Source organism: Herpailurus yagouaroundi, unplaced genomic scaffold (assembly GCF_014898765.1).
Source record: "Herpailurus yagouaroundi ecotype Mexico unplaced genomic scaffold, PumYag 163, whole genome shotgun sequence".
Lineage (NCBI taxonomy): Eukaryota > Metazoa > Chordata > Mammalia > Carnivora > Felidae > Herpailurus > Herpailurus yagouaroundi.
Window position 1 is genome coordinate 48,755,408 of NW_024412404.1, and position 19,256 is coordinate 48,774,663.

At 51.2% G+C, this 19,256-nt stretch overlaps 1 long non-coding RNA gene across 2 annotated transcripts; it reads left to right on the forward strand.

Annotated features, from left to right (window-relative positions):
- On the forward strand, nt 1-18,637 carry LOC121037226 (uncharacterized). Of its 2 annotated transcripts, none has more exons than XR_005793658.1 (4): nt 1-169; nt 3,434-3,562; nt 17,403-17,492; nt 18,553-18,637. It is a non-coding gene; the product is annotated as an uncharacterized LOC121037226 (long non-coding RNA). The 2 variants fall into 2 exon arrangements; XR_005793659.1 differs by lacking the exon at nt 1-169 and adding an exon at nt 3,000-3,047.
- The last annotated feature ends 619 nt before the right edge of the window (nt 18,638-19,256 follow it).

Sequence of the window (19,256 nt, forward strand, 5' to 3'; positions counted from 1 at the left end):
TCCTGTTCTCCGTGGAAGGGGGAATTTATTTCATTACGGGGAGTTTTGGAGGGTGTGGGAGGCCAAGCTGGAGTGGGCTTTAAGAAGCTCTTTCCAGCTGTTCAAAGGCAGGAACTTGGGGCTTCTTTGGCATCTATATCTGAGCTAAACAAGATGGCGCACAGAGAAGGTGAGTAAAGAGAGATTGAAAGGGGACTATTTACAAGGTGCAGGCAAGGGGAATCCACAAGCGGTGCTGAAGGACCTTGGGAGGGCACAGTGGGAGCTGTTAGCACCCTCTATCCAAAGGGGTGAGGGGAGGGAGATGTTACCAAAACCATTAGAACCGCAGTTCTGGGGCCCCCCGTCCCCCGCAGCCATGGTCAAAGCTTGTCTGGACGGGGTGGGGGAACCCCGAGAATCAGTACCTTCCCCGCTCTCACTCCCACACCCGAATGGCTGCCCTTAGCCGCAACACAGAGAGCACGGAAGAAAGGGTAAGGGAGCGGCTCCTGGGGACAGCTTTCAAGGGCTTGGAAGAGGGTGGACGACGGCAGGGGCTGTAGCCAGAGGGGAAAATCAGGAATAGCTAGTGTAGGACCCGACACCTGAGAACGGCCAAGTGCCACCACTTTGGGGAACAGACTGGAGGGAGGCCAGCTGCTTGGTTCCTTCAGTGTGGCCGTGGGCTAGCAGCTTGGGTCACTGAGCGGCTCTAGAAGAAGAACACAGGTCCTCTTTCCATCCACTCTGTGTTGGGGTTGTTACGAATATGACAGAGTGTGTATGCATACAGACACCCAGACGTATGTGCGCGCCTGCACACACACACACACACACACACACACACACACACACACCATCCTCCTGGCCTGCTGGTGAGTCAGGTGAGAGACGGCCCTAGGGAACCCGAGGAGCTGGCTGTTGACCAGATTTCTCTAGGCTCTCCTCATGTCTGTGACTTGGTCCCCACATAGGAGGCCAAGAAGCAGACTCTGAGCTGCCCAGCAGTGGCGAGCCATGAGGCAGGGCCTGGTGGGGAGGGGTCGGTGGTCACACCTGTCCGTGGGGTACACTAGGGATTCTGTGGGTCTTTACTCAGCACCTGTGAGTACCCCATAGCCTTCCTTCTTGGAAGATACTCACTGAGCGATTCTTTTTTATGCCCTGGCCTCAGAGAAGGCACGGAGTTTTAGTGAATGATAGATTCCTTTCTTCATTCATTCACGTATTTATTTAACAACTCTGTTTGGGAGCTGTCCCCAGACTAGTCTCACTGATCTTGCTCTGTTTGCGCTCAGTGCTGTGGTGAACAGGATGAGGGGCTTTGCTCTGCCAGACTTCTTTAGGGAGGAGACAGATATAAGCGGGCAGCAGGGAGTGGTTAAGGAGGGTGATGGGGTTGGGGGGTGCAGTGGGCAGTGGGACCTCACTGCCAGGGGGCCCGGCCTGGGCTAAGGCATCAGAGGAGGGTCCCTGGAGAAGTGACAGCAGGATGAGAACGGAGGAATGGGCAAGAATGGGTCTGGCAAAGATGGTGGGGGTGAGAGGGGAAGCCTCGTATGTTCCAGCTACTAGACAAAGTCCACTTTGGTGGGACTGGGTGTGAGAGGCCGAAAGGCGAGTGGAGAAGCGGGAGAGGGCAGGGCCCCTCATACAGCCACCTGGAAAGATTTGTCCTGAGGTCAGTGGGGGGCCACTGGAGGGATTTTAGGGAGAAGAGCACAATCAGATTTTGTTTTAAAATGTTGATTTATTTCTGAGAGAGCGTGAGTGGGGGAGGGGCAGAGAGAGAGTGGAGACAGGATCCAAAGTGGACTATGAGCTGTCAGCACAGAGCCCGATGCAGGGCTCGAACTCACAAACCGTGAGATCATGACCTGAGCCAAAGTTGGACACTTAACTGACTGAGCCACCCAGGAGCCTCCAGATTTTTTGTTTGTTTGGAACGATCATTCTGACTGCACCTGGAGGCTAGTGGGGGGGAGCCGGGCAGTAACCCAGAGGTGACAGTGACCTGACCAGGGTGCTGACAGGACACTCGGGAAGCCAGGGCTCCTGCCTCCCCCACGGTTGCCCAAAGGCAGTGCCAGCCTCTGTGCAGACCAAGATACTGGGATTTCAGAGGGACCCTTGCTTGTGAAGTACACCTCCGATCCCCCCACTCCCATCGTGGATTTCTCTGTCTTTAGAGAGTGGTTCCTGGGCTCAGAGCGTCCTGCTCACGGTTCCGTGAAATCACCCCTCTGAGGGTGAACTTAGTCGCCTCTGTGCTGTGTAGAGGCCTCGTCTCTGGCTGGCTGGCTGTGAGGCCTCGTCTGCACCCTCCCGTTTCTGAACCTCGGCTGCCTGGTGCGTACCACAGGCCAGGGAGGAACGCACGCAGGCCGTGTGCACTGCCCAGCTGCCGAAGCCTAGGTTGTAATGTGAGCTCCGATGAGGGCCGGCAGGCATCCGGCACCCCAGGGATTCTGCTCGGAGTCCAGATAAAGCCCCAACACTGGGGCTGGCCCTGCTGGCTGCTGGGCCTGGCTTGTCCAGGCGTCTCCGGGAGAAAAGCCTTCTGTTTGCAAGGAGTTTGGGGAGCTTGTGATTCGACCCCCCCTGTCTGCTCTGCCTGCCCCAAGAACTCCCAGCTACAAACTCACTGCTCCTGGGGGGGGGGTCTTTTTCCTAGATCTTCCACTTCTTTGTTTGCTTGAAACCCAGTGCTTATACTTTCAACATTTCCTTGCTTGGGAGGGATCTGTCTCTCTCAGGAGTTCCCAGGGAGGGTGCCAGGTCTTGGTGGGAATGGGCTGGTGTCCCTGAGAAGGGCATTTTATTTTTATTTTTATTTTATTTTATTTTTTAAGTTTATGTATTTATTTTGAGAGAGAGCACACGTGTGCACCAGTGGGGGAGGGGCAGAGAGAGAGTACGAGAGAGCATCCTGAGCAGACTCTGTGTGGACAGATCGACACAAGGCTCCATCCCACAAACCGTGAGATCATGACCTAAGCCGAAATCAAGAGTTGGAAGCTTAACCGACTGACCCACCCAGGTGCCCCGGGAAGAGCATTTTAAAGGTAAGACTCTGGAGTTGGAAAGATGTGATTCCGATCCTGGTTCCATCACAGTAGCTTTGATTGGAACCCCGCAGAGACCATTGAGCCTCTTTTTTTTTTTTATTGTAACCTGGAGATCATGGTTGCTGGTGTTTGGGTGGGTTACCCAGGTCAGTGCCTGGCAGAGGCTGGAGGCTCGTGCGTGCCAGCCTTTCCCACTTCAGTGGGAGCTGGAGGCTTGTTCTTGGCTCGTGAAGCCGCTCTGGGCTGGGCCGTGCAGCGCTGGCCAGTTTGGAGGCGGCGGGGGGGAGGGGGGGGTCGGCGAGCACCCTGCACTTAGAGCCACTGTTTTAGGGTGACTTGTGACAAAGATTTGACCTCTCAGGCTCTTAACTCTCTCTTTCCAGCCTTCAGTAGAGCAAGAAAGTGGGACCGGATGAACTCTGAGGACCACGCGAGACCCATGATGACCACAAAGGTCTGTAGCGAGGCGGCCCCGAAAGCAAGGTCTCCCTGCTCCCCTTGTTGTACCGCAGGTGAGTTTTACTGTCTCCTGATTCTGACACTCTTGTTTCTGCCTCCATAACTGCTCAGGCGATTCTCCACGTAGAACGCCCCGCACACTCTCCCCCTGGCTGCTTCTCAAAATCATACCCAAACTTGAAAGCCAAGCTACGCCACAACTTTCTAATTTTAATAGAGGAAAGAGCCTGAGGTTTGGCATCAATTTTTCCAGGGCTTATACCTTGGGTCTGAGTCCCTGCCGACTTCCCTCCTTGTCCCCGAAGGTGGCAGATGCCCACATGGGGCTGCATGGTGAGGGGCTCCGTGTGCTGCAGAGAGGGGCTTCCCACCTCCTCCTCCAGGCACTGCGGGAGGAGCTTTTCACCTCTCTTTCTACTCGTTCAAATGGTTTTGGAGCCAAGGGTTTGTGTCTTCACAACTCTACTGTGCCCGCTTCGGAGGGAACTCTTGGTCAGAAGAGCTTCAGGTGTAAAGCAAGAGGAGAACGTGAGAAACGCAGACATTTTGCTTTTGGAAAGAAGACATCTCCCCTTCCAGCACTCCCCACCCGCCTCCCCCCTTGCCTGCATGGTCTCCCAAGGTCTCCGGCAGCTGGGAAAGAGGAGCTTGGTTGTTGGTGTTAGATGGACATGGCTAGCACCGTAGCTCCATTCCTGGCTGTCTCTGTGACCTTGGACAGGGTGTTTCATTTTCCAGGGTTTCAGTGTCCTTCTCTGAAAAAGGGGTAAGACATTACCTGTTTCCACAGTGTCATGGCTGCAGGGCTGTCATGTCGTATCCACATGTTTATCATGTTTTATCCCTGAGAGTGTGAGTTCCACCAGGCGAAGGACTTGGTTTCTTGCTGAGTCCCAAGCTCTTCCAGCCCATAGTTGGTGTCCAATAGACCTTTGTCAGATGGATGAGTGAATGACACTTAATGTGATGGGGTGCGTCAAGGCCGTAGGTGGGACCATCGGGCACCATGCTGACACACGGAATGGTGGGTGCAGAGGTGAATACATCGTGTCAGGAATGAAATAGGCACACCCTCTGTGTGACCCTCCCCTCATAGGCATGCCTGCTGGGTAGGATGGAGTGGATTATGTTCTTGGAGAGTAGGGGCAACCGTCTTTTGGGGAAGAGCCTGTCTCCAGCTTGATGAAGTTCTCTCTCCTAAAGGTCGTTAAGCAGAGGTGGATCTGGTAAAAGGGTTCCTTCTCTGGGCTAAGGCTGAATCAACTGCCATCTTTGGGTTTTCTGACCTCCCAAGAGCTGCAGTTCTGCTTGGTGCCTGAAATGACTAGAGAATGAAGGCAGGTATGCCAGGGTGTGTGGACAGACCTGAAGGGTGTATGTAGACTCTGGGGCCTGAGGGTCATGGAGGGACCTCCAGAGAGAACACCTTTGTGCAGAGCCTTGTGGGAGGGAGGTGTGTGTGTATATATATGGCGTATGCTATATAGATATAAGTATATATGGTATATGGTATATGGTATATATGATATATATACATCTCGTATGACAGTGGGATAAGTAATTGGGGATGTGGAAAGGGTTTCAGCTTTTAAACCCAGAGAGATGATATATTTAGTCAGGGTTCTCCAGAGAAACAGAAACAACAGGATGTGTGCATGTATACGTTTTTCGCGCTATATCATCTCTCTCTCTTCTTTCTCTCTCTCTCTGTTTTATCTCTCTCTTTCTCCATATGTATGTATGTATGAATGTATTTATGCATGTATGTATCATCATTTATCATATGGATTTATTTTAGAGAATTGGCTGACACATTTGTGGAGGCTGGCAATTCCAAAATTTGCAGGGTAGGCTGGCGGGCTGGAAGCCCCAGGAAGAGATGTAGTTTGAGTCCAAAGGTAGTCTGCTGGTAGAATTCCCTCTTGCTTGGGGGAGGCCAGTCTTTCTCTATTGAGGCCCTCAACTGACTGGGTGAGGCCCACCACATTATGGAAGGCTAACTGCTTTACTCAAAGTCTACTGATCTAAATGTTAATCTCATCTAAAAATGCCTTCACAGAAACATCTTGAGCAATGTTTGACCAGGTATCTGGGGCTAGCCAGATAGCCAAGTTGACCGTCATAAAATTAACCATCACAGATGGGTTCAAAACAAAACTCAGATCTAGAAGTTTGTACTCAGAGCAATGAAGTTGGGGGAGGGGCAGGTGTTCCTGTGCCAGCTGTTAGCCCATGTATGAAAGGTGGTTTCAGCTCAGTCAGTAAGACTGGCCCTGACTCAATGCGGAAGGACAAGAAAGGGGTTAGAAGTAATCAGTTTATGCGATTCAGTGTTTCACAGTCACATTCATGGCGATCCCCTGTGTGTACAAGAGCACACCCCAGCCTTTATTTTGCTCTCTGGATGACTCAACTCCATGCTACTCCCTGTGGAGACTGTGAGGGGAGAGCCTCAAAGTCAGGGGCACTTTGTGCATGCGTGAGTAGCCACTTCTGGGTTACTATTATGTGGCTTGGACCTGGCAGGGTTTGGGCCTTCTGATCACTCTCACTGATCTTCACGCAGCCCTGGGATGAACTCACTGTTCATGGTATTGGTCCTGAAACACTCACTGCAATTCACCTGCCCAACACTGTCATGTCTTACTCTTGGCTGTCCAGGTGACCAATGTGGTCACTCGTTTTCTCATTTTTAAATTTGTTTTGTTTTGGATTTGGCACATGCTGTTGTCTTCTGAGCCTTGGATGTTCTTGATAATGTTGATGATGATGATACTTGCTCAGTAATGGTGATGACTGCTCTCTGTGTCAGCAACGCATAAGAGAACGTCTTGGACGTGCCTCTCTGACCCGGTCCCTAGGAGGGTGACAGGCATGACTCATACTCTGCTGATCACAGCTTTGCAGATGAGCCCTGCACGGCCCTCATGGGGGAGGACCATGGTAACAGTGGAGGCGGGCAGTAGATACAGGGTACTCTTTGCTAGGTATCACCTCCAAGTTCTTTATGGGGTTGGGTACTTTGTTTGACCTTCTTCGTATCCCCAGCTTTCCCAGCACACTCCCAGGAATCTCTCTACACTGGAGCAGAGAGAACAAAGGTGATGGTTTCTATTTGTAGCTCACCAAGGTCATGTGTATGATGATGTCAACATGTGAAAATTGATCTATTTATTATAAATCCTGTGGTGAACATTTGTGGTTTGCCTCCCCAGACCCCATTTCCTCCTCTGCCTCCCCCCACCCCAGTCTGTGTTTGGACACTTCCCTCTTACCACTCTTAGTCTGCAGGGTTGGTGTGGGGCTCCAAGGTAGTCATAGGAGCTAAGCCCAGACCTGTAGGCTACAGCGTATGTCCTACCCTAACTGCGGTGACCAGGTCATTGTCTTAGTCCATTCAGTCCCTTGCTACATAGACTATGATACTATACACAGGGTGGCTTATAAACAGCAGAGATTTATTTCTCACAGTTCTTGGGGCTGGAAAGTTCAAGATCAGGGTGCCAGCATGGTTGGGTGAGGACCGTCTTCCATGTTGAAGACTTTGTTTTATCCTCGTATGGCAGATGGGGCAAGGAACTCTCTGAGGTCTCTTTTATAAGAAGATTGTCTTCTTATAATTTGATTTGTAATGGGATTTTCTAATCCCATTCATGAGGGCTCTACCCTCATGACCTAAGCACCTCCCATTGGCCCTACCTCCTGTGAAGGCCCCACCTCCCCTACCATCACAATGGGGGGTTAGGATTTCAACATACAAATTTTGAGGGGGACATGAACATTCAGATGATGGCAGTTATGGTCCCATCCTTGAATTAGTCAGAACCAGTGAGATGCCAGAAGACGTTTGCTGGAATTGTTGGAAGAGAAGTAGGTGTACGTTTTGACTGGCCCTGTTGAGTCCATCTGTCACCTGGGAGGGACCATGGTAGTTAGAAGAGCTCTGAAAGAGATGGAGCCTTGATGATGCCAATTTAGCCCTTAATTCAGATGTGTGTGAAATAAGACTGACCTCTAGATTAAAAAAAAAAAAAATTTCAGTTGGCTTAAAGTGACAGATTTTCTGTCACTTGCAACCAACAAAAACCTAATGGATATAGCCCTGTGATCTTTGGGTCAAAATCACCTCATCCATATTCTCAAAGGTTGCATGACTTTGAAGTGAGCTTACTTGTTTTGTTTTACTTCTTTTGTAGGTGCCACTTGGTCCTTATGTTCTGATCAGTTCTGCAGTTCCAACTGTGTTGTCACTGCTCTTGGTTTTCAACAGCCTTACATAGTTCTTTGAACTTGTGTGGAGGCCATCACTCCAAATTCAGAGATTCATAGCCCACATGCTATGGGAGCCTACAGACCACGTATATGGGGCTAGGGGTACAACTCCTCAGATGAGTTGGGAGGAGCTGTCAGTCATTCATTGATTCCTGGAATTCTTTCATGCTGTGAGTAGGAGGCAGAAGACTCCTGGTCACCTGGACTTCCAGTTCTGGGGTCGAGTTTACCCTTCATGTGTTTCTGATGAGGACAGAACAGTTGTTCTCACAGCAGTTTCCTGCCTGAGCAAATTGTCTGACACAGTCATCATTACCAAAAGCAATCAAGTTCATGGCCCAAATCCCAACTGTCCCCAAACAGGAGCTGTTGTCACTCTGATTTATTTCATGGCTAAACCTTCCAGGAACTGGATTTAGCTATTGTTGAAATGTGGATGCATTTTTTTGTTGTTGTTGAGTTTTGGGGATATTCTTCTTTGATCTGGTTGGCAAAATGAAACCATATGAGCTAAGAGTGTGGGTGGTTTGGGCTTCTAGCTTTGTGTCCTTATGTTCTGCCTCTTTGCACACTTGTATAGATGTGAGACTTCGAAACTGTGCATTGGTGACTGGGCATGAATCTTATAAGTGTCATTTTATGTCTGTAAATCAGTTGTGTGTAATGTGAGTCCAGTGAGAAATTAAAGAGTGTTGTGGTCAAGAGTATGTACTCTGTGCTCCTTATAAGTGATGCCATACCAGAAAGAGAAAAGTCTGAAGTCCACATTCATTCATCTTGTCTTTCCGAGACAAGCTGGGGTGTCACCAGCTCCACCCATTCCTCTATGTTTCTATCCCCCCACTAATGATCTTTCCAGACTGCTTAATTCTACCACCTAGTGGGATGAATCCTAGATCTTTATCTTGCCATGTTATTTGAGGTGGTGGTGGTGGTGGGGTCTATGTATGCCTTTCCTTTCTCTCCAACTAACCTGAAATGGCTGGGTGGGTCAAGGCTGTGCCTTATTTGTCTACAAAGCAACCTCTCCTGCCCCCACTTGGCATCTATCACAGTGCCCTGCATAAAGAGGGTATTTGGTATGGCTTTGTTGACCCTAGGATCTTTTCTGCCATGGGGATAGGTGATGGTCAATGAGTGTGAAGAAAGAGCCTGAGGAGAGCAGTTAGACGTGGGGGGGGAGGTGTAGGTCAGGTGGCCGAAAGAGAAGGGAAGTGGTCAGTGACAGAAGGAAGTTAACTCCTCCACCATTGTCTAGTCTGTGTTAATGTGCCCCATTGGCTGCACTGAGCCCCCAGTAAAGTGAGCCTGGGCTTGTAACTTGAAGTTAAGCTGGGGACATGGATGCAGAAGTGACCACAGCCTCGTAAACAAGGTGAATTGACCTGCTGATGTGGTACACTTCCCCTAGGCCAGTCCTGTTAGTGGTCTGTGTCCTAAACCATGAGGTGTGAATAACATGGCAGGGCTACTGGCCAAAGAGCAGTGGACAAAGGGCTTGCCCTTGCCCTTCTTGGGCAGAGAGTGTGGAAGGCATCTGGAATTGGTCCCTGACCCTCTATCATCTGCAGCCTTATCATAAAGATCTCATGAGCACAGAGATCTTGTAGATCCCAGCCCTGTTTCCAAAGCAGCTGCATTGAAATGGGACTTCATCCCTACTACCTCTGCCCCAGTGTGACCAATAGTCCCCCTCTGGGAGCCACCCTTCACCCTCAGGCCCTGTGCTCGGTTGTTGACCAGGGAAGAACAAGAGGAATAGCCTTGCCCTCCTCCTCCAATCTGAGATGGCCTGGAGGGTTCTCTTAGATGCTGGATCCCAGACTCGCCTACGTGCATGTGTGTATGTTGTGTGAGAGACACAGAGCAAGAGAGGGTGACTTAAAGTTGAATAGGAATAGGGGCCAGTCACAGGCAGAAAGTCACAGGGAGCACTTCCTCTGTCTCTGCTGTCCTAGGCCCAGCCCTGGGGATGGTGACTCTCCTGGCACAAGATGTCCTGAGCAGGAGAGAAGCACAGAGGGCCCAGGCACTTGTAGGACTCCTCCCTTCCAGCAGTGAGCAGTGTGCTTCAGGGAGAGAAGCCCATGAATGACAGCTTTTCCTTGCTTACCAAGTGTGTGGCCTTAAACAGGCAGCCGGGCCTTGGCTTCTGAGCCGAGCCCCAGGCTCTGTGAGAGGCCCCGGTGCCCCCACTTACTACCCCCATGACTTGGGCACATCATCTCCCTTTGCTTTGTCTCAGCTTCCTCATCTGTAAACTCAGTATCCTACCATCACCCCTGCAGGTAAGTCAGATGCGACCGTGAATGGGGCAGCACTTTGCAAACTGTAATGTTCCTGCCACAAAGCAGGTGATAGACCACAGGGATCCCATGCTGCGGTGCTGGGGGTCTGCAGAGGACATGGGGACAGGGAAGGCTGCTCTGAGGAAGGCAGTCTGGTCCACACAGGAGTCTTGAATCTTTGTCCCTTTGCAGTGGGCCATGAGAAATCAGGAGCTCAGCTGGGCTTTGGGGCAGTGAGTGTAGGTGGCTCAGTGGATGGAAAAACAGGCAGAGGGACCTTGTCTCTTGTTGCTTCCAATTTATCTAGTCACTTGCTCCTCTTCTCAGAGCTGAGTCCTTCCTAAACTGCAGCAGGAACCATGGGGGCCCTAGGACCTTCAAGTGTGAAATTTTTATGGAGGTGGTGCTTGGGGACTCGAGAAGAAAAGCAGCCCTCTGGCATTGTCTCAGTCTTGGCTGCCCCTAAAAATACGATGTGATGCAGCTAATGAGAAAGCACGACAGGCCTGGCTCAGCATGACCTAATATAGCCTGGCATTCAAGCCCGAACCAGGACGTAAATGGGGACTTGAAATTGAAAACACAAGATGTCTCCAATGGGATGGCAGGGAGCCTGCTGTGATCTCGATGGCAGGGCACACAATGGGGGTCTGAGTAGAGGTCCCTGGAGGCTCTGGGTTTACTGGTGTGAATGGGGTTGGGACTCAGTGGAGAGCACCCGCCTGCAGCCTCTTGCCTACTTTTTGGCGAGTGGGTCAGCATCAGGTTGATCAGCCCAGTTAACTCTTGCGGGGAGTAGCAATGGGCTCTGTGCCACCAGGTTATAAACTCCATCACGCCAACCCTTTAGAGAGCAGCACAGACCAGCCCCCCGCTGCTCTCTGGTCCTGTAGACACCCCAGCTAGCCTGGTTTTTGCCCTACATTAAATCTCTGAGAGACTCTGGCACAGACCTTGGACAGTGGGCCACCTTGGACAGTGGATTGAGTCCTAGCTTCCAGTGTAGAAACATCATGGCGGCAACACCAAAGTCTTGTTCTTCCTTTTCCTCACTCCTTCTGCATTGACATGGTCCCACCGCTCAGCCTTGAAGCCAGAGGGCTCAGTGTGGCTCTGCGCTGACTTGTGATTCGGGCCTGGGGAAGGGGAGTGGGGTAAAACATGGCAGGGGAGAAGCAAGGCTTTGAGTGACCGACTCACCCTGTTTGCCCAAGACTCCTGGTTTTGACGCTGAAATTTTTCCTAAATTTCAGGAAACCTCTCCGGCCCGTGGAAGCCAGGATGGTTGGTTATCCTACTGCATAACCTCTCCCCCTCCCCGAACCTGCTCATCATAGGAGCCCAGCGTGCCCTTGGCACTGGTATCCTATGTGACTCACCCAAGGTCATGGGGCTGCCAGCTGGCAGAGCAAGGACTTGAATCCAGAGCCCCTAACTACAAGTTCAGGGCTCTTTGCACCGCCCCCTCCCCCACCCCCTGCTTTTCTCAGGTCACCTGTGAGCTCTCTCCAAAGATCTTGGCCAAGGCCTTTCCCTAGGATGGAAGTGATGGAGGAACAGAGAAGAACTGGTTACCCTTGGGGCGCCTGGGTGGCGCAGTCGGTTAAGCGTCCGACTTCAGCCAGGTCACGATCTCGCGGTCCGTGAGTTCGAGCCCCGCGTCGGGCTCTGGGCTGATGGCTCAGAGCCTGGAGCCTGTTTCCGATTCTGTGTCTCCCTCTCTCTCTGCCCCTCCCCCGCTCATGCTCTGTCTCTCTCTGTCCCAAAAATAATAAAAAAAAAAAGTTGGAAAAAAAAAAAGAACTGGTCACCCTGAGGGAAGGGGTCAAAGGCTCAGGGCTAGAGGACCCCAAGAGGGGAAGGACTCAATCTCTGCCCTTAGGAATTTGACACTCTGGTTGGAAAGGTTCAGCGGGCTTGCCTGTGGGTGCCTGGCCCAGGTGCCACTCAAGGACACCTCTGCACACCTACCAGGAAACAATAGATAAAGGGTGTGGCTTCCCAAGATTGCATTACTCTCCCTTAAAGATTATTCGTTCAACAAATATTGATTGAATATCTGTTCTTAAACATGTTGTTCAGTCTGTCTGGAACACACTCTTCCCCTCCTTCCTCCTTTATCTCTGCCTCATCCCCACACCCAATTCCATCCATTCCTCAGCCCTTAGTTTAATAGATAATATTTATTGAACACTTAGTCTGAAGCATGTTGTACTGTATAACTCATATAATCCCCATGAAAACTGTATGAAGCTGTTGCACCCATTTCATAGATGAGGAAACTGAGTGGTTAACTGGCTTGCCCAGGGATACACAGACCTTAACTGCTAGGCTGGAGTACAGTCTGGCTTATGCTGTCCATGGAAGGAACGCTTCCCTGATCCCTGCCTCTCTGCTTCCAGAGCCTCCATGGTTATTCCCTGTTGGAACACTCTTTGAGGAGCTATGCAATGCCTCCTGTCCTTGTCTGTTTCCCCCCTGGGACAGTTCCTGAAGGGCTGGAATCCTTCTTGCTTTATCCCAAGGTCTAGGCATTTAAAAGGAGCCCAGGGGTGCCTGGGTGGCTCAGTCGGTTGAGCGTCCAACTCTTGATTTCAGCTCAGGTCATGATTCCAGGGTCATGGGATCAAGCTCCATGTTGGGTACTGTGCTTAGTGTGGAGCATGCTTAAGATTCTCTCTCTCTCTCTCTCTCTCTCTCTCTCTCTGTCTCTTTCTCTGCCCCTCCCCCACTCTCAAATTAAAAAAAAAAGATCCTAGTAAATACCTGTTGAATGAATAAATGCATAAGTTGATGGGTGAATGAATGATTTCCTTCAGTGGCTGAAGGAACTCTGAGGCTGAGGTTCTCAGCGAAGGCTTTTGTTCTGTCACTGTGGGGCACCACACACTGGCGGTGCTGAGCCAGGGGATGCTTGATGTCCCAGGATAAACATGACCCTCCTTTCTGGAGTAAGATTGGGGAGCAAACTGATTTTTAAATGCTAACACAAAGTTGGCTTTTTTTTTTTTTTTTTTTTGTAGGGGATATTTTCATGAATTTTTGGGATAAGACTGAGATTTGGAGGAAATTTTGTGCTGTGGTAGCCTCTATAGGCAAGTCTTAGATCTGACCCTCCCACCCCATTGTAATTTCTCCTCTGCTGTTGGGGGTGCTTTGGCAAAAAAACTTTGGAAAATGCTGCTTAGGGGAGTAGCTAGAACCCAGGGCACGGGGGCCATGGTGGTGTTCTGGGGAGGGGCTTGGCCAGGAGCAGAGGCCTGAGATTCAAATAGGCTCCAACTCTCTGCTCCCAGGGCCTGGTGAGCAGACACACTGTGAATGGCTTTGGCTTTGAGTGTGCCAATATCAGTTGAAATAAATGCTTCATAGCCACATCCTGAAGTGCCACTACAGCCTCTTGGAAAACCTCACACTATTTTTAGTCCCTGTAGCTCAAGAAAATGCCTTCTCTTTTCCTCCCCACAAGCCAATTCATTGTTGATTTTGCCCGGGTCTTAAAACCCCGTTCTCCTTTTTAGCTATAAGTGAAACCAATCAGCAGTCGGGTCGAATTTCCTGTCCCTTTCTATTTTCATATCTTGTGTTACTTGTTCACGTGGGAAAAATCCAGCCATCTCCCCATGTTGGGCCCTGTGCAACCTGGCTTCGCATGTAGCTGTGTGATTGCACTGAGTCACGGGGTGGGGGGGGCACACGTGAACGGTGGAGCATCAGGACTTAGGGTTCAAGGAGCCTGAAGGTGGCATGACTGGGGCTTGACACAGGGCTTGTTTATCTCATAAAGCGTCTCCAAGGAGAAGAGGAGGAACCAGGGCCTTCCAGGCTTCGAGGAGTGAAAGGGGTGCCTTTCTCCCTCGGAAGAATTCACTCTGATTCAACAAGAACACTAGGAGACGCTGGGCGGTCATGGTCCTTTGCAGTTTATGAAGGCTTTTTTTGCACTGTTTATATGTCCATTACTATGAGCGGGAAACGAACAGAACACTGTGGGAAAACAGACGATGGAGGGGCAGATTCCTTGTGGGGGTCAGGGAAGACTTCACGGAGGAAGGGACATACAGGGCTGGGTCTAAATAAAAAAGAAGAAAGGGAGAGATGTTCCAGGGAACATCACCGGCAGTCGCAAGGAGGTATAAAAGAACACGTGTTGATAAGACTGGGGAGAAGAGTTGACCCTGAATTTGAAGGGCCACATGTGTTGTTGCCGGTGGTGGGAAGCTGGTGTCTATTTTGTAGGAAGTTCACAGTGGAAGCTGAGCAGAGGCCAGAGCATTCTGGAACGTGTAGGGCTCTGTGCTGGGCACAGCATATTGGACTCCTGTATAAGACCATTGACCTGTTATTTTAAAGGTCTTATGACTACAGAGTGGCCAGGTAGGGGTAAGGAAATTTAATTTAATCCCCAAACAGGGGACAGAACAGGTGCCACCCCTCCTTCATCCCATGCCCGTGGCAGGTACTAGTAACCAATCACAGGATCATTCTCATACCACAGTTGAGGAAACAGATAGAGGTGGAAAGGTGGGCCCAGGGCTCCACCAGATAGGAAGCAACAGAGCCAGGACTGCTATCCACAAAGAGAGGGGTAGTGACTGACGGGCCAGGGGTTCAGACGAACCTACGTGTGCAAACAGGTTTTTCCATTTACTGGTTGAGTGTCTACATGGGTCACTTATCTTCTCTGTGCCACAGTCTCCCCAGCTGTAAAATGGGGATAATAAACTCCCTTTATAGGCTGGCTGGAATGGGATATGTTAAGTGTGAGTTCAGAGCCAGACATGTATTACGTGCTCAATAAATGGCAGCTATTAGTAATATTAATGATACTATTGTTTCTCACTGCTGACATACTGTCTTTCTATATATCTTGCTCAACATCCCGCCCTGTCCTCATTGCAGGGGCCCCGTCTTCTCTATCTTTCAACATGCTAACAAGTAGGCTGGGTGGGAAGTTCTTTAAATAGTCATGGTACAGACAGATAGATGCATGCCTGCTTTGACGTCTCTGTTTGATTCTGGGTGGAGCAAGAGGCTGCTTTGTCCTTCAGCAGTAAAGGACGAAGAGGAAACACAGCTGCAAGGGGCTGGGAACTGACCTGGGGTTTCTGTGCAATCACTTGGGTTTCTAAGAAGGGAATTATCTCGGGACCTTAGCAATATTAACACGTGGCCAGCCAGGCAGCTGCCCAGAGCCCCATCTGTAAGAGGGGACACAGAAACCCCACTGGAAATGTCATATGATGAGGCATATTTAACAGAGTTGTTTTCAGGGAAAGTCCTATGAATATTGGAAGATTTTTCTGGATAAGCTCTTTGGGATAGGGAGTGTTGTCAGTGGTGCACGCTGAATATGTAAGATGGTCCCTACACTGGATGGAGACAACTCTCTGGTGAGCTTTCAATTTCCTGGGTACATTTGGGGCCAGAGCTGAATGGTTTAGGGCAGGGGAGGAGAGGCTGAGGACTACCACCTGGGTCCTCCCTGATCTCTTCTGCATTATGGAGGAGTTAGGCTTTTTTTTTTTTTTAATGTTCATTTATTTTTGAGAGAGAAAGAGTACAACAGGGAAGGGGCAGAGAGAGGGGGACAGAGGGTCCAAAGTGGGCTCTGCACTGACAGCAGGGAGCCCAGTGCGGGGTTTGAACTCACGAACTGTGAGGTCATGATCTGAGCTAAAGTTGGTCGCTTAACGGACTGAGCCACCCAGGTGCCCCGGAGGAGTCAGTGTTTAAGGGGCACCTAAATATTTGCCAGCCTGGGGCAGCCAGCTCTGCTTGGTACCTTCCAGGGCAGCACAGGCCTCAGGGCCCAAGGGACTGCTGTGGTCTCTCGACGGAGGGCCCTCCATGGGAAGCGGGAATCCCCTTCCACCAGGGTTGCAGGGGTCTCTGTCTGGAGCCTGGTCAGAAGCAGGAAAACTGGACAGGGGAGGAAAGAGGGGTGCCAGGCACGCATTCTCCTGCTTTGATGTCATTCACCAAGCGTGTGCAGCCCCAGCCCGTACCAGGCAGATGTTGCAGGAAGTGCTGGAGCTCACCTGGTCACGTGAGAAGAAAACAGGCCCCATCAGGAATTCAGGTGGCCCAGGGAAGTGGGCCAGTGAGTGTGTGCCCTGAAGGCCACTGACCCCGAGGCAGAGGCTGAGCCAGTTTCTTGCCAGGATCTGCTTGTAATTTAACAGGCCCGAGGGCTGACCGTGGGCAGGAGGGGTGGCCTGGCCTGGCTCCCCCTCGTGCAAACGCTTCACACTTTACTTCTTGCTGGAACAGCAACCTCCCTGCCACTGTTAAGAACGTGTGATGACTCTAAGCGTCTGGGCGTCCCCATGGGCTACGAGGGCCGTCCAGCTAGCGCTCCTGTTACCTGGACACTCCTAGAGCGAGTGAACTGAGGCCCAGACAACACAGCCAGCACATGCGAAGCCCCTGCTGTGTGTGCCCGGTACCCTATTATTGCCTTGTACTGCACACCATCTTTAATCCTCGGGACAAGCCTGCAGCGTCGGTTGTTAGAGCCCGCATTTCTCCAGAGGAGGAAACTGAGGTTCAGGTTAAGGACTTAGCCCCAGGTTGGCCAGGGACCCTGCCCTGGTCTGGAAAGAGCCTCCCGTGGGTGACCTACAGCTATATCGGTGATGACGGATGAGCCTTCTATTGCATGGAGTGGCCCTGCCTGAGGGGTCCTGGTAGGGTTTGCAGAATCCACCCCTCCTTAGGTCAGAGAACTGGCATGTGTAGTAAGCCCAGCCAGGCGATGGGGTTGTCAGCCTGTTAGGGACCCAATGGGGTTTTGTACACCAAAGTGAGAGGGAAGCAAATACGTGGTTATTCACAGTGCCCAGCAAGGAGAGGGGGTGGGGCCCCTTCACACAGCACCTTGCAGGCTGTTCTCTTCTGGGGATATGGGGGTCTGAAACACCAGGACCATATCTTTCCTTCTGCTTCTTGGGGTGGGGCAGAGGAAGCGGGAGAAGAAAAGGCAGGCCCTGGGCAAGGGTCAAGTACAGAGAAGGGAGGATCAAAAGGCCAACGTGGTATTTGCTTGTCCCATTTGCTTGCCAAAGGCCACGGGGAAGCTGACTGGCAGCTGGGGCACAAAGCCCAAATCGTCCTCAGAACTTAAGTCCTACTGGCATTCTGGAATTCTCCAGGGGGAAAGGGCGGGGGGAAGGGCTTGGATGGATCCTCACTTCTTTCCTAGCCAAGGGAAGAGTGGCCTTCTTGGGCCAGATAAGGCAGATGGCTACCCTGCCCCCTGCACCCTCCGGGAACCCCAACTAGATGATTTCTTGTTTACATCAGACTTTGCAACTCTCTTCTCGTTCTGCAGGCGAAAGCGGAAATTGGAAGGCAAGCCCTGTGATGGTGAGGACTTGAAAATTGCTTCTAATTTCCAAGTGTGTGGCAGAGAGAGAGACAGGTGCGTGATGATTACTGTGTGATTCTGCCGCTTTGTAGGAAAATTAATCCCGAGGTACTTCTTTTAAAAGTACTTTCTCAAGGTTGTGAACTTGATTCTTCTCCACCAACACCTTGTATTTATTTTGAATACTTCTTGGGGACTTTTACATTAAGCTCTCCTAGCTGGTGCTGCTTGCTTTAGCCTAATGTCAATGTTCGGTTTTATTTTCCTGGGACAAGAATGGCAAATATACCTGATTTTTCATGTGCCACCTCAGCTAAATGGGGGGTGGTGACCCGGAGCTCTGCCTTGGGAAGAAATCTGTGGCTGAGACCAGACTCAGCAGGAAATAGTGCTGTGATTGATTAGTAATACCTACCATGGGCATGGAACAGAGGAATGGTAGCACCTGTTCTCTCCCCTATTTGGGGGTTAAATTTCCTCACCGCTACTTGGCCAGTCTATAGCCATAAAACTTTTAAAATAAAAGGTTAAGAGGTCCATGGTCTCATACAGGAGTCCGGGATGCTGTGTCTGTCACAGAGCCCTACACACTCCAGAATGCTCTGGCCTCCGTTCGGCTTCCACTGTGAGCTTCCTACAAAATAGACACCAGCTCCCCACCGCCGGCAACAACACATGTGGCCCTTCAAATTCAGGGTCAGCTCTTCTCCCCAGTCTTATCAACACATGTTCTTTCAGAGCTCCTTGTCTGGAACATCTCTCCCTTTCTTCTTAACTTTTTAGACCCAGCCCTACAAGTCCCTTCCTCTGCAAAGTCTTCCCTGATCCCCACATGGAATCTGCCCCTCCATCATCTGTTTTCCCACAGTCTTCTGTTCACCTTCCTGTTATAGAAGTGGCTATAGAAGCAGACAAGTCAAGACACAGCAGGCTGCCCCGTGTTAGCCCACAGGGCCGCCACAGGGCTGGGACGCAGGGTGGCTCTGCAGTGTGGCCCCGCCCCCTTCTCCCAGAAGAGGCTGGGGGAAGGTTTATGGAGGGCGCCAACGTGAGGGTGCAGGAACTCTGGGATGTGTTGGGAAGTGACTTGAATTTTTATCCCCATTTGTTCCAGCCTGCCAAGGACACGGCCTAAGTCACCCTCCTTGTAATGAGAGAAGAGGAGGAAGAGCAGTGATTAAATGTGCTTGATAAAACTTCTCTATTTCGTGTTTGGAATAAAAAAGGGAAGGTTGAGATAAAGCAGTGCTTGTTTGGTGTCGTTCATGACACGGCTGAGCCGGGCAGGGCCAGTGTCTCTAATCCTCCCCTGGTGAGCACAGGGGTGGGGCAGCTGGCACCCAGCTGGGCACCCACCCAGTGGGACAGAGATTGGAAGGGCCTTTGCCACCAGTGGGAGGGTGGCAGTGGTGTCACAGAGGAGAAGCCAGAGCCAAGACGTGAGGGCAGAGCGGGAGGTTTATCAGGTGGGGAGGCCGTTCCAGGCAATGAACGGCATGTGCAGGGTGTGGGGCCCCCTGGCTGGAGCTCCATGCTGAGTAGGGGGGAACGTTCTGCCTCAGTTCTCCTCGGCCGGATCCCACCTCCAGAAGGCCGAGTCCCACCCTGTGCTCAGCACAGCGCTGGCCACTGCGGGGGAAACAGCAGACTGTTTGTTGTCCTGCTGGTGTGTCTTCCCCTGGGGGCCTGTTGACGCCCTGTGTGTGTCTGTCCGGGTGGCACGTGACATCTTCTGGAGGTGAGTGGGCTGCGGCCCCGTCTCGTTCTCACACTCTGCTTGTCCGATGAACTGGAAGGGCGGGGAGGGAGGGCAACCCC